General features: G+C 38.0%; 1 long non-coding RNA gene across 1 annotated transcript in view; it reads right to left on the bottom strand.

The window, feature by feature from the left end:
* Positions 1-1,351: 1,351 nt before the first annotated feature.
* The window catches only part of LOC116585580, a 78,615-nt gene continuing 65,327 nt past the window's right edge, over positions 1,352-14,639 (bottom strand). Inside the window, exons 2-3 of the long non-coding RNA XR_004283704.1 lie at positions 2,576-2,617; positions 1,352-1,650 (exon numbers count right to left, since the gene is read on the bottom strand). This is a non-coding gene — a long non-coding RNA (uncharacterized LOC116585580). The remainder of the gene's footprint in view (positions 1,651-2,575; positions 2,618-14,639) is intronic.

The following is a 14,639-nucleotide window of genomic DNA, read 5'->3' as shown; positions in this document are numbered from 1 at the left end:
TATAACTACCACTTTTTCTCATAAGACTTTTTACAATTAACTTTTATCAGTTTTTAGAAAATGCTGAATTCATGGAATAGATTTTATTCTAATTCATACTATGAATACTGCATTTTTCTGAACATTAAGAGTCCTCCACCAAAAAAATAGCATCCCTCTTCCTAGACTTCTTTAGTTAGTTATGACATTAAAATCTACTTTAATACATTAAACTTCCATAGAAAATAAACTTTTCATTTTAAAATAAATTTTCAAATATAGTTCCTAAGTAAATTTTGCTGTTTTTGCCTTTGCCTTATATTTTCTACCATCATCCCCATTTTTCAGATAAGCCAACTAATCACAGAAAAATTAACATAGGCCATGATTACAGGTGCACCCATGGTGTTGCTGGGCTTACTATGTGTCTAAAGCAATATTTTATGTTCAGCATAACTTCACCCAGACCCTCCAGTGATATACCCCTAATCCCAAATTCTTCCCCATTCTCAGTGCTTCCTTTTGCATTTCTTTTCCAGGTTTAGATAAAATAGACCTTCTGTCACCACAATCCTTGAAAGCTATGAAATTTGTGTATTGTAACAAAATTTTTAATTTCCTCTGTCTAGGGGCGCCTGGGTGGCTCAGTGGGTTAAGCCGCTGCCTTCGGCTCAGGTCATGATCTCAGGGTCCTGGGATCGAGCCCTGCATCGGACTCTCTGCTCAGCGGGGAGCCTGCTTCCTCCTCTCTCGCTGCCTGCCTCTCTGTCTGCTTGTGATCTCTCTCTGTCAAATAAATAAATAAAATCTTTAAAATAAAAAATTTTTTAAAAAATTTCCTCTGTCTGAATTAAACTGAATTATTTAGTGTTTCAATCATCACTGTAAAAAAAAAAATCATAAGTGGCAAACATGGAATTTGTTTATTCAGGACAAAAGACTATGAGAATATGATTCTTCTTTACAATACAGTAAAATACTTATTCCTTCAAAAAAAAATCTGTCCTTTAAAAAAATTTATAAAGTGAAATCAAGTATTGTAACTCAGAGATTATTTGGCTAAAAGTCTATTAATGTAAATGGCTAAAATCTAGCCTCATGTGAATACTAAGGCAGATAAATAGCAGTCTATTAATTCAGGTTATCTGCTCTACAATTGCATTTTTATTTATACCCTTTCATTTCAAAATATATGCGCATATACTATTTTTATCCCTCAGTAAAAATAAAGCTAGATATTTTCTGGTATATTAAGCAAGTCTGCTTTACCTGTTTCTAAAATCTTCTCTCTGATATTTTTAAGACAGTTATCTTACACAGACTCTAAAAATGCAAAGGCAATAAAAATGAATCGTTTTGTCTCATGCAGGAGTCTTTATTAATGAATATGTGAACATTTCCCGTACAATTTAATATGCTGTATCCACCCATAAAATTCTACAAAGAAGTATATTTTTGTGCATAAGCTGATTGGTAAATTTGATTTTAATAAGAAATCAGTAAAATATGCATATTACAAGTGAAGAGAGTACAGGTTCCTATCTGCCATTTATAGTAAGATCTTATATTCCAGAGCTTAATAATGAACCTCCCTGGGGAAGATTTAATAAAGCAGGTGCTCTGGTATTGCAGGCACTTTTGCTTTTCTGTCTCCCTCTCTTTTTCTTATCCCTGTGAAAAAAAAAAATCTCAATAAGATTCATGACCCTGTTTATCAAGGATAAACCCAGTCAAGTATAGTCTGGACTATATACCACCCAAGCTAACCCAGATCTCCTACCCAAACCGCCGTTTGTCACTGCATTTATAAAGCACAACATGCCCTGTGAAATTATACGTTTAAGCATTCTCCCTTCATCCTTACCACAAGAACTATAAAACTAGTTTAGAATAACTGTCAATTGTACAGTGTTTCAAAATTTTAAAAATACAAGTTATGGGGGGAGAGGGGTGTAGGGAGTAGATCTAACTGTTCTTTTCTCCTACAGAACACTGAACGTCTAAAACATGTTCAATCCTGTTAATGCTTGTCAAATATTTCACAGTTTAGCTTTGTTCAGATTTTTTACTGACTATGAAAAATCAATTTGGTGGGATTCAGATTCTAGAGAGGGAAGAGCTGGAAGAGACCTTAAATGACCTTGTTCTACCAGGTCTGTAGGTGAAAAACTGAGCCCCAAGAAAATTGGGTGACTTGCCCAAGGTTTTGCAAAGAATCCAGGTTAAAACTTAAGACTAGTTCAGCAACATTTTTACTGCTCATTTCTGATTTTTTTTAATAATTAAACAATTTCAAGAAGATATACAATGTGATTTCACAATTAATTAAAGCAATCACATTATATCCAGGATTGTGTAGAATTTTACTTGCGCAGAGTTTCATTTGGTATTTAGTCATTATAGTCAAACAGTATCATTATCTTTCGATTACAGAGATCAATTCTAGTTCATTAGCAAAATAAAGTGCTGGTAGAAGGTTTACGTGAATTCTTCAAAGCTGCACTCGTCCTAATGTCAAAAGTGAAATACATTTCATAAAAAATAAAATTTAACAAAAGTACTTGAGATTAAATCAAACTATGCAAGTCTCACTGACCTGAGTTATCACAGATCTACTTAAAAAGTGTACTTCAAAGATCTGAAAAGGAAAATACATGGTATGACCAACTAATAATAGCTGTTTCCCCCTATTTCTTGATTTTAGCAGTTATTCCAAGAAAGATTCGGGTCATAGCATATTATAACATGACTGAAGTATTATACGTATATCCAAGCTAAGATGACCTAGAGGTTACATAAAAGGAAGACTAGATTAACGTTTAAGCCTTACAAGAGGAATATATCTATAGGTAAAAACAATGGCCCAAACAATATAGCTATTAAGGATGGTGGCACTCCTAACAGACATTCTGAACTGACAGGCTTAATTGTCATACAAGCAAACCCTAGCCAGCTAAGCAGAGTTAAAAGCAATCTAAATTGATGCTAATATCCTATCAATATCTTGGAAGAAGTTACTTACAAAAAATATATAAAGTTGTTGCTCCTTGATATGTTTAATTACTTTAAAGCTGTCATATTACAGTTTCTAAGATGATATGAACATTTGAATATTAAATTGTTAGACTATGTAAAGCAGAATGATAGCCTTTGGCTTTCCAACATATTTTTAATTGTACTTTCTTTCTAAAGAAGTAATTGGTGGTCTGCTCAGACTATGATGTGATCACACTAATATCACAACTAGTTATGATCGTGGTATAAACCAGGCTTGCAACAAATGGGATTCCCCCCCCACACACTAATAGTGACAAAGATTTAAAACAAAAAAAGCTGAAGGTAGCTACATTGTGCTTTTATACATAAATGTCTTTTTTTTTTTTTTAGATTTTATTTATTTATTTATTTAACAGAGAGAGAGAAACAGAGACAGAGAGAGAGAGTGAGAGAGGGAACACAACAAGCAGGGAGAGTGGGAGAGAAGCAGGTTCCCTGCTGAGGAGGGAGCCCCATATGGGGCTCAATCCCAGGACCCTGAGATCATGACCTGAGTGGAAGTCAGACGCTTAATGACTGAGCCACCTGTGTGCCCCCATAAACCCTTTTCGATATAAATCAATCCTTCATAAGTTTGATTATGCAGCTTAAATAATATATTATCTCATTCTTCTTAGTAATTTGTTGTTTCATGGGACACAATCCCTGGAATTCTCAATCACTAGAAACTAAAGATGTTTATCTTGTTAAATAGTTTGTTACTATAGTAGAATGATCTTTTCAGGTCATACCGGACAAAGTGCAGTAATAGGAAGCCTGGACAGTATGCAAGGAAGGCAGTTAGGTAAACAGGTGATCGGGGCGCAATAAGAGTTGTCAGCAAACAAGAGGAATAGCCAGGTAAGAAATTAAGAGAACAGTGGAGTGTCTGGGTGGCTCAGTCAGTTAAGCATCTGCCTTTTGCTCAGGTCCTGATCCCAGGGTCCTGGGATTGAGTCTCTCTCCCTCTTCTGTTCCCTCTGCTTGTGCTCTCTCTGTCTCTTTCTCTCTTCCTCTGTTTTAAATGAATAAATAAAATCTTTTTAAAAAGATTTTATTTATTTATTTATTTGTCAAAGAGAGAGAGCACAAGCAGGGGGAGTGGAAGGCAAAGGGAGAAGCAGACTCCCCGCAGAGCAGAGGGAGCCTGATGTGGGACTCGATCCCAGGACCTCAGGATCATGGCCTGAGCTGAAGGCAGTTGCTTAACCAACTGAGCCACCCAGGCACCCATAAATAAAATCTTTTAAAAAGAAAGAGAGAAAGAAAGAAATTAAGAGAACAGAAACAGATATAGCCTAATAAATGAAAGAAAAGCCTGGCCTAGAGAGTAAACTTCTGAGGCAAAAGATACCCTTGTATAATAGGAGGGAAGGAGGGATGGGAGACTGTGGGATTCCCAATGGGCAGTCACGGAAGCAACTCTGTGCCCAGCAGTGGGGCCTCAAAAGAGAAGCGTTGTGTTTGGGGTTAAAAAGACTGGGCACTGAGAATCTGAAGAACACCCAGAGTCATCTTCCTTTGAAAGACCACATGGGTGAGCCCCAGCCAAGTTTGCTGCTGCATGGCCTAGCAGATGGAGAAAATCTGGGGCTCAGCAGCGGAGGAACATGTCAGTGGGAAGCAAACTGGTGGCAGTCAAGGACACAAAGCTGATGCAGGGCCCATCTGCATGACTGAGTGCTGCTGGGGAAGGGCTTCTTTTTTGTCTGCATAACCCCTGAAATTCTTTACAAACTTGTAAACTGGTTGGCCCCAGCAATTGCACATCTTCATTTCTAGCCAGTCTGGCACATGGAGGCTTGAGCCAGTCTTAACTGAACCTAGCAAGGGAAAAGCTATGCATCAAGAACCTGGGGACTGATTTACCCAAATTAAATAAGTACTATACTGTGCTACATTCTTTTCTATTTTAAAAACACCACGATGGAGATACCTGCCAGATATGCAGATGAAACTGGAAACTCAATGACTCAATGGGTTTTGCATTTTTCACCTGCAAACTTAAGGCTTTGGATTAAGATATTTACAAATAAAGACTTTATGCACAAAATGTATCGTTGTTCCTACTCTTGCTCTTATACTTTGCTCTAGAAGTACTTCCATGTTATTAGGGATGCTGATAGTCAAATTGTCCTGAATGCTGCCATTTTCAGCAATGCCCTGTTGTTTCATGAAATGTTGCTCAGCATTCTTCACTTATATTCACCTCTGAAGAAGAAAACAGAACCAAAAGAAATGCGTAGAGATATTTACATCCTCTTAATTTAACTTAAAGATAAAGGGAAAAAAAATTCACCGTCTAAAAAATACTAGAATGGCTAGGAATGCAGCTTTCCGTAGATTAAAAACTTTTAAGTAGAAAAGTAAGAGACTATCTTGAACAGCTTAGATATTCTATTTAAGGGCAAGCACCTAGAAAAGATAACTCTTGAAATTATTTTAATTTTTAATGTCTCAAGTGACACGTTTATGCACACACACTACACGAAAAATGTTATGAAGAACTCTGAAGTCCCACTCGATCGTCACCCCAATCCAAATCAGCTCCCATGAGGAAAGCAATGTTACAAGTTACAAGTGTAACCCCTCTGAACATTTTCTTACACACTTATAAAGATATAAAGAATAAGTGTGTAACTGCCTTTATTCATACAATTAGTGCATTGGGATATATCCTTTTTTTTTGCTTTTACATGAACAGAAAGAAAATACCCTTTAATTCTAGGATAGCGTAATTTCAGTAATTGTTCTGAGCAAAATAAAACTTTTTCCTGGAACTACTGGCCTGGAAGGTAGAATTGCATTATGCTACTGAAATAACCTATTTCAGGAGCATCCCCTGCCTAAAGAAGACAGAGCTGCTTTAGTAGCCCTATGGTGCCCTTGGCAGCCCTCCGACAGAAAGCATCTATTTAGTTTCAGGATCACCTACAAACTAGCGATATTATTCATACTCAGTATCCATTAAAAAAAATCTTACCTGAAGAACCTCAAAGCAAGTTTCTGGATCACATACCCTTCTAGTCCAACAACCCACTTTACTCACCTTTTATCGTCATGGCTTATTAAATCTGCAATGCACACATGCACAAGCACGCAGCCATGGAGAGAATTAAACCTTACAGTGCCCCCCCCTTGGGGGAAGGGAAGGAAAGGAAATCAGGCAAGTCAATATTCAATATTTGCTGTGGTCCTGTAAGTATATATACATTTGTTTGTTTCCCCTTGGAGGTTTCGTGATAGAGGATGGGTTTACAGAAACTTGAAATAAGTGGGTCAATCGCTGTTAGGCAGGCAGAGATTTAACTTTTTTCCAACTCTATTATTTAGGACTGTTCGATCTGATGTTTGATTTGAAATTAAAAGGCTGAAATAGATGCTTGGAAAGTATACTGGATGGCAGTATTTGGCATTCTTGTTTTCTTTACATAATGTAACACACTAATGGACTACATTTTTCTTTGCTTTTTGCCATTAACTCTGAAAATAAGCAAGTTACTGTCCAAATCAGAGCCAAAAACACCACAGGGTTTCTGGCTGCAAAGGGACACTTCATGCATAAATGTGGGAAAGGAAAAAGTTGATAAACAGCCAGTTGGGAAGTGTGAAGAGATTTTTTTATTTCATGGTGTTTTCAGTGTGTAGTATCTCAGATGTTCAAAAATATATCACTGTGCCTGAAAGTTTACAATCCCCATAGTAGATATTATCCAATGTAGTAGATGAGAAACACTTAAAATGAGGACGCTGTCGCTCGGGCTCTCCCTCTTGCTCTTCCTCTCTTTCTTCCTCTCCCTCTCTCTCCTCCAAATCTAACAGGGCTGAAATGCAGCTTCACAGAAAGCAAGCATCGGCGCACTGGAATTTTAATGAATGGGTCCATGAGATGCGGTTCCTAAAAAAGTGAAACAGATGCTGTCCCTCTGCTGCTGTTCTCTCTTCCTGGTTATTTTTATTCCTTCGCCAGTCAAAAGAATCTGGTATTTCAGGGTGATTTTCCTTTGCTAACTCTCCTTTCCAACACTGAACACCAAAGTATCATGTTCAGACCTCAAGGTTTGCAATCATAGTGCCTGAACAATGCAGGGGGGAAACCCTAACAAATTACAATCTGCATTCCACTGTTGATTCTATAGAATATATATATACATATATATTTATGTATATATATATATTTAGTGTACACACACACACACACACACAAAGATCCATGACTAGCCTGGGTCTTTGAAATGATAAAAATCAATTTTCTGACCAACGTGCTGACCTCCAACATCTTTGCCAGGGTTCCAGTGTGTGGTACACATTTTCTGTCTAGTCACTTTGCTAGTCTTGCTCATCTGTTCAGTCCTCTCATTGTCATTGCCTCTGATCATTTTATTAATTATGATCTTGAATTTTTATTATTATTTATGGTCTGTGCTAGTTCTATAATAGAGGAAACGTGAAATTTAATAAAGCAAAATTATAATTGTCTTATTTAATCAATAAAGGTGTATTGCTTGGGAGCATAAGTGGGAAGTTAATTTATTTGGCAAAATAAATGCCACAATAGTGGAAAGACAAAGATATTCAAAATTTTCTTAATAAAGGACAGAATGGAGAATATTTTCATCTGCTCTCTTGGAATAAAGGAGAACAAAAATATAATCAATTGACCCTTGTATAATCATACAATTATATAATTATAAATATGCATATGTGTATACATCCCCCCAAAAGCTATTTAAAAGCAAAGAAATTATCACATATGAGCTGAAATGTATTCACATCTATAGGATAAGTCTTTTGCACATATATAATCTGTTGAGTAAACATTCTGAAAGACAGAGAGAGCTTTTATGAAGCTAGGAAACAACTTGAAACCACTGTCTAATCATAATAGGTAGTGATTACACGTGTCACTCCCCTAGACATCCCATGCCTGTTCATTAGTTGAAAACAAGAAAACCCAGGATAAAACTTGTCTCTTGGACCCTCCATCCAAAAGAAATCAAAGTATATTACAGTATTCCCAACTTGATTTGGAAGCTAGTCAACCCTCTGTTTAAACTTCTTAAATAATATTGGTAAAATACTCAAAAACACAGACTCCTATCTGTTAGCTTTCCAAAGACATGTGTTCCTTCTGTTCTTATACAAAGAAAGGGTTTATTTCTAGTAAATAAACTCTTTCACTGGAAAAAATTATTCCATAAAGATAAGAATAATACTTTTAAAAAGAGTAAGGGGAAAAAACCCAGTGTGCTTATATTATATATTCATTTTTTATATTAGCAATTTCTTTTTTTTTAAGATTTTATTTATTTATTTGACAGAGATCATAAGTAGGCAGAGAGGCAGGCAGAGAGAGAGGAAGGGAAGCAGGGTCCCGCTGAGCAGAGACCCTGATGCAGGGCTCGATCCCAGGACCCTGGGATCATGACCCAAACTGAAGGCAGAGGCTTTAACCCACTGAGCCACCCAAGTGCCCCATATTAGCAATTTCTTAACAAAACAAGGAAATAATCTGTTCTGAAGATATTAAAAGATCAGCCTCTGAAGAATAGTGGCACTTAACAAATACAAAGTAAAAAACACAGCAAAGTCTCCTTTTGTAATTTGTGAAGGTTGGTAAATTCAAAATAAATCTAAGAAATATGAGAGACTCGGTAGCACCAAGACAAGTGTTGGATGCAGAGAAAATTCTTTTTTTTTTTTTTATTAACAAATAATGTATTATTTGCCCCAAGGGTACAGGTCTGTGAATCATCAGTCTTACACAATTCACAGCACTCCTCATAGCACATACCCTCCCCAATGTCCATAACCCAGCCACCAAAAATCCCTGCCAAATTTCCAACCTCATTTTATTGAATAAATAAATCACTTGGTGGAGTAAAGTGTTAGGTATTAAGGCTTCCTTCCTAAGTCTGTCTGGTTTAGAAATAACCAAACAAATATACTTCTATTATGCATTAGAAAGTGATATACAAGGCACCTGGGTGGCTCAGTTGGTTAAGTGGTTTCCTTCGTCTGAGTCCCAGATTGAGTCCTGCCCACTGGGTTTCCCTGCTCAGTGGGGATTCTGCTTCTCTCTCTCTCTCCCTCTCCTTCTGCCCCTCCCCCACCCATGTTCACTCTCTCTCAAATAAATAAATAAAATCTTAAAAAAAAAAAAGTGATATACATCTTTGGGCCTCAAACCTTTGAGGAAATGACCCTATACTTAGATGGCCACCCCTGAATCCCTCTCCTGGGTGACCTCTGTGAGAATACTCTTATGGCTGCCCTGCCTATAAAACAAAGTCTGTGGTTTCTCAAAAAGTATAAAATAAAATTATCATATAATCCAACAGTCCTATTCCTAGGTGTATATACCCCTCAAAACTGAAAACAGGTGTTCAAAGTCTTGTGTAAGAATGTTCATAACAGCACTATTCTAAATAGCCAAAAGGTAGAAATACCCAAGCGTCCATCACTAGATGAATGAATAAACAAAATATGGTACATCTACACAATGGAGTATTACTTAGCCATGGAAGGTAATGAAGTACTGATACATGCTACTACATGGATGAACCTTGAAAATATGATGGTAAGGGAAAGAAGTCAGACATAAAGGGCCCTATATTATGTGATTTCATTTATATCAAGTACCCAGAAAAGGCAAATGCACTGCGACAGAACACAGTTTACTGACTACCAAGGTCCAGGGAGAGTGGGGAATGCAGATTGACTCCATAATGTGCATGTGATTTCCTCTAAGCATCATAGAAAGGTCCTGTAACTAGGATCATGGTGATGGGTGCACAACAGTGCTAAACTTGCTAAAAGACTCAACTCTACATGGTGAAAATGGTAAATTTTATGTTATGTGAATTTTACCTTGATTAAAACAAACAAACAACAACAACAACAAAAAAAAACTAAACTAAATTCCAGTGCATGTGACCTGGCCTAGAAAGTCCTCAGAGCTGGTGTGCCTAGCACAAGTGAGCTGGGCCCTGGGCATCCAAGAATCCTCACAGCAGTAGCTGAGATGCCGTTTTTTTAAGAGTAAAGCTCCCCACCCCCAAAACCTAAATAAACTTTCTTAAAATGTGGCCTTGGGGCGCCTGGGTGGCTCAGTGGGTTAAAGCCTCTGCCTTTCGCTCAGGTCATGGTCCCAGGGTCCTGGGATCAAGCCCCGTATTGGGCTCTCTGCTCAGCAGGGAGCCTGCTTCCTCCTCTCTCTCTGCCTGCTTCTCTGCCTACTTGTGATCTCTGTCAAATAAATAAGTAAAATCTTTGGAAAAAAAAAAAATGTGGCCCTAAAATAAAAACCCTGATATGTTGAGTTTTGTTAATCATTTTAACAATAGGCAGTTTCAAAAGAACTAGATTTGGGATTTTTTCTTCCTCTTTTTAAATTTGGGACTTGCCACCTTTAAGTTCTTTCACCATTAGATAAATGCAATTTTTCAGAGGAAATGATGAATTGGCTTTCTTATAGGATAACCATACATCCAGTTTCCTGGAAGACTTCTAGTTTACATCTATTGACCTAGTAATTAATAGTAACATCCCTACTACTCTCAAAAATGTCCCAGTCTGGAAGATACATTAAATGGTCTCCCTACTTCACAGGACCACTGTTAAGCTTCCCTGCCTGATCTGCCCAACAGGAGTCTTTTTCTGTGCCAGCTTTGATCCAGTTCTCTGGCAAATTAAATGTGATTTGTCTTAATATATGCGTTCTGTTTGCCAAGGCATACATAGCCTGTTTGGACAATATGGTCTCATTTCATGATCTTTTGCTCTTATTTTTTTTTTTTTTATATCCTCTGGTAAAGCTAATCATTTGTGGGAACCAAAATGTTAGGAATGATGCCACAACAAACTTTCCTTTTCCTATATACTTTTTAAAGTGGATTAAGCAAAAAAAAAAAAAAAAAAAAAAAAAAGTCTTAATAAACTCAGTTTGGGTAGCCCCTGGTGTTTCTATACTAAATCTGGATAAAATTTTGCTCACATCTATTTGATAGAATCAAGAGCTATAGATAATTTCATAGTTGTCTCCCAATGCTTACTAACCTCCCTTTAGTAGTCACCCTTTTTTTTTTAACCTATGCAGAGTCTCAGAACCCGTGTTCATACAAGATTAGATCAGAGAAGTAGGTGGGCTGAGAAGACTGATTGTGAAGTTAGATTACCAGTGAGTATATAAAATTTAATGCCTTCCTCTTAAATAACACTGCCTGCTTTCTTCTAGAAACTTAGTGGCATAGTGATCACACACTTCAGTATTTTCTATCAAGATCATCCTAAACAAAAATTAACCAGGCAGCATTTTAGCCGGAGTCCTTTGACTACAAGGGAGGTTGGCTTAGGCCATCATATGAGCAGGCACGCTTATTATGAGATTACTCACAGGCTTGAAGAACCAGTAACTCTCTGTGTCTGCCTCCCCTGGGCTAGGTGGTCATAATTACTGCCTTCCTTTGCTTCTTCAAAATGTGAGCTCCCTAAAAACTCCGGTTTCATTATGGTCCACTCTCGTGCCAACTTCACACCACAGCATCCTCTCAGCTCTAGCTCAAACTGAAAGGGAGACTCTAATTGGTCCAACTCACCTTGTTGTATTGGACTATGGCATAGGTCATTGGCTGCTCTATAAAACAGCTGCACTATTTCAGATGTCTTACCCTCTCACTAGCCCCCCCACAGCAAGATAAACTGTTTTGGCCAGAGAAGAAAGGCTGAGTCATGTAGTGTAGTTAAAATCCTCACCACTTCCCTGTCAGCAGGGTTTTAAGGCAAGGCAGTCTCCCTCAGAATGGGAGACTCCAGTGCCCAGCTGGGGCAGCGTTTCTCTGTGTTTTCCTCTCACTCCTTCCAGCTTATCTCCATGAAAAGCTAGCTCTGGGAAAATGCTTTAACTTCATTCCTGAAAAACCTACCTGGACTCCATTCTCATTAACTCCAGCTCTTAATTAGATATCAAATACTTCCAGTATCAGTTGTTAACGACAACTGGATGCTGCCCTCAGGAGACTACTTTTAAATTAGGGACTCCTCACAGATAATGGCAACATATTGCGAACCTATCTGTTCTATTAGAGAAATATTTAGAAACAAGTACTTCTGCCAAACACCTTCCCAGCCCCCAATTGTATCATATTTCTCTCTATGTACCTGACCAACTTGGGATTTTCTTGCTTTTCCATTTAATTCAAATCAATACCCAATCAAGACACATTTCGTTTTATGTTTATCATTCCATAATTGTTCAAGGCACAAAAATTCATACAATAAATAAAGTCCTATTTGTGAAAGTATTCTTCAGTTATTAATACAAGGTGCATTTGAAAGTCCTTTCTGCAGAAATGAAGACCAACCAGCAATGTGCTGATTGCATCTGTATGCACAGAGACACACACTATTGCACAGTCTGTAAAGTAGTTTCTATGAAATTTTTAAAAATTGAAAAAATATTTACTAAATGACAACCTAGCATAATATAGTGGTACAAAGTAATCTATTTCTTTTATAAAAGTTATCTCCCCGCCTTTGAAGAGCCTATATTCAGCGCATGGATTCCTTGGCATTTCCACCCCAACTCAGGTTCTCAGGATGTCTAAATGAATACCTCAATATTCCCCCCAGTAAAATGCTCATTTTAAAACTGTACAGAGGGGGCGCCTGGGTGGCTCAGTGGATTAAGCCTCTGCCTTCGGCTCAGGTCATAATCCCAGGGTCCTGGGATCGAGCCCTGCATCGGGCTCTCTGCTCAGCCAGGAGCCTGCTTCCCCCTCTCTCTCTGCCTGCCTCTCTGTCTACTTGTGATCTCTCTGTGTCAAATAAATAAAATAAAATCTTTTAAAAAAATAAAAATAAACTGTACAGAGTAAAACTTTATTAAACTATACTGAAATTGAGCAGTACCTAGTTTTGAATTCTAGCTCTATCAGTATCAAACTATATCACGTCAGATAAATTATACAGGTAAGTTATACTATCCTAAAGGGACCCACATGAAAAATTGCTTTTTTTAAAGCTCCTTTTCCTGGTTCTATTTTTGCTAGGACCTACAACTCCACATCACATATGCTTTATATAACTGATAATGTACGTCCTCCTTTTAAAGGTCAAGAAGTTAATTATTTCTTTGGAGTCTTTCAGCACAACAGATAATTTTTAAGGAGTGATTGGGGAGGGTCCTCATGAGTTTTCCAAGACCCTGGCTCACCAAGACCCCTGACTCTAGGGCATAAGTGACCTATGGATGACACTTGAGCACTTGTCCTTGTTTTGGCCAGTTCCTAGATGCCTGAGAGGAAATGTACACCAGACCACAATCCTCAATAAAAACCCCAGACCCCAAGCAAAGACGAGACTCAGTTAACTTTGCTTTCAGAGTCTCCCAGTTGCTCTGTTCATACCTACACTCTCTCTGTATCTTCAGTAAACTCTGCTCTCACTTCCTTTTGGCTTGAGTTTGATTTCTGTCCTGCCCAAATTCAAGGACCTCTCGGCTGGTCCTATTAGGACCTCTCTGGGTCCCCAGACCAAGCCTGCCTACATCAATCCTCTCAGACCCAGTTTTCTCATCTATAAAACTGGATTATAATGATACCTATGTTAAAGGGCATAAATTTGTGACAAAATAAGCAATATATATTTCGGTCTTCATTCCCTAGCTTCTGGCCAGAACTTCTAAAACCCTTACAATTTCTCAACTGAAAAAGATGAAAGGAGTATCTTTTGTCATAATGGTTGTTTTTTGTCCCTGAATACTGATATAGCAAGAGAGATACAAGTCATATGATCTCACTGATATGAGGAATTTGAGAAACAAGACAGAGGATCATAGGGGAAGAAAGGGAAAAATGAAACAAGATGAAACCAGAGAGGTAGAAAAACTCTGAGACACTTAATCTCAGGAAACAAATTGAGGGTTGCTGGAGGGGATGAGGTGGCTGGGTGATGGACATTGGGGAGGGTATGTGTTATGGTGAGAAAATAAATAATTAAAAAAAAAAAAGAGTGACAGAAGTGAAAGTAGTATCTTTTGTTAAAATAACAAAACTTTTTCAACCTCACCTGAGTTTATGTTAATGAGGTGATTTTTGGAAAGCCCCTAAGAATGGGAAGACTTGTTGCCAGGGGAACAAAGAATGTGATTAGCGTTTAGAAATTTCAGCCCCATTCCCCCAATATCCCGAGGGGGGTGGTGGGGGGAATGGAGGATCATTAAGTTAATCATTAATTGTCCATAATTTAACGAGTTATATTTCTCTAATTAAGACTCTCTAAAACCCCTGACTAAACAGGTTCAGAGAACTCCAGGTTGGTGAACCATCAGGTGCTAGGAGGCTGACCCACCCAGAAAAGTTATACAAGTTCCACACCACTTGCCACATATATCGGTTAATGCCATTTGGCTGTTCCTGAGTTGCATCTTTTATAATAAACCAGTAATAGTAAGCAAAGCACTTTCTGGAGTTCTGTGAGCTGTCCTAGCAAATCACCAAACCCAAAGAGGGGGTTTGTGGGGACCCCTGATTTATAGCAGATCAGGCAGAACTACAGGTGACAACCTGGAACATGCAATTGGTATCTCAAGTGGGGAGCACTCTCCTGGGACTGAGCCCTTAACC

This window comes from Mustela erminea, chromosome 3 (genome assembly GCF_009829155.1).
Source record: "Mustela erminea isolate mMusErm1 chromosome 3, mMusErm1.Pri, whole genome shotgun sequence".
Lineage (NCBI taxonomy): Eukaryota > Metazoa > Chordata > Mammalia > Carnivora > Mustelidae > Mustela > Mustela erminea.
This window is presented reverse-complemented; position numbering and strand designations above follow the sequence as displayed.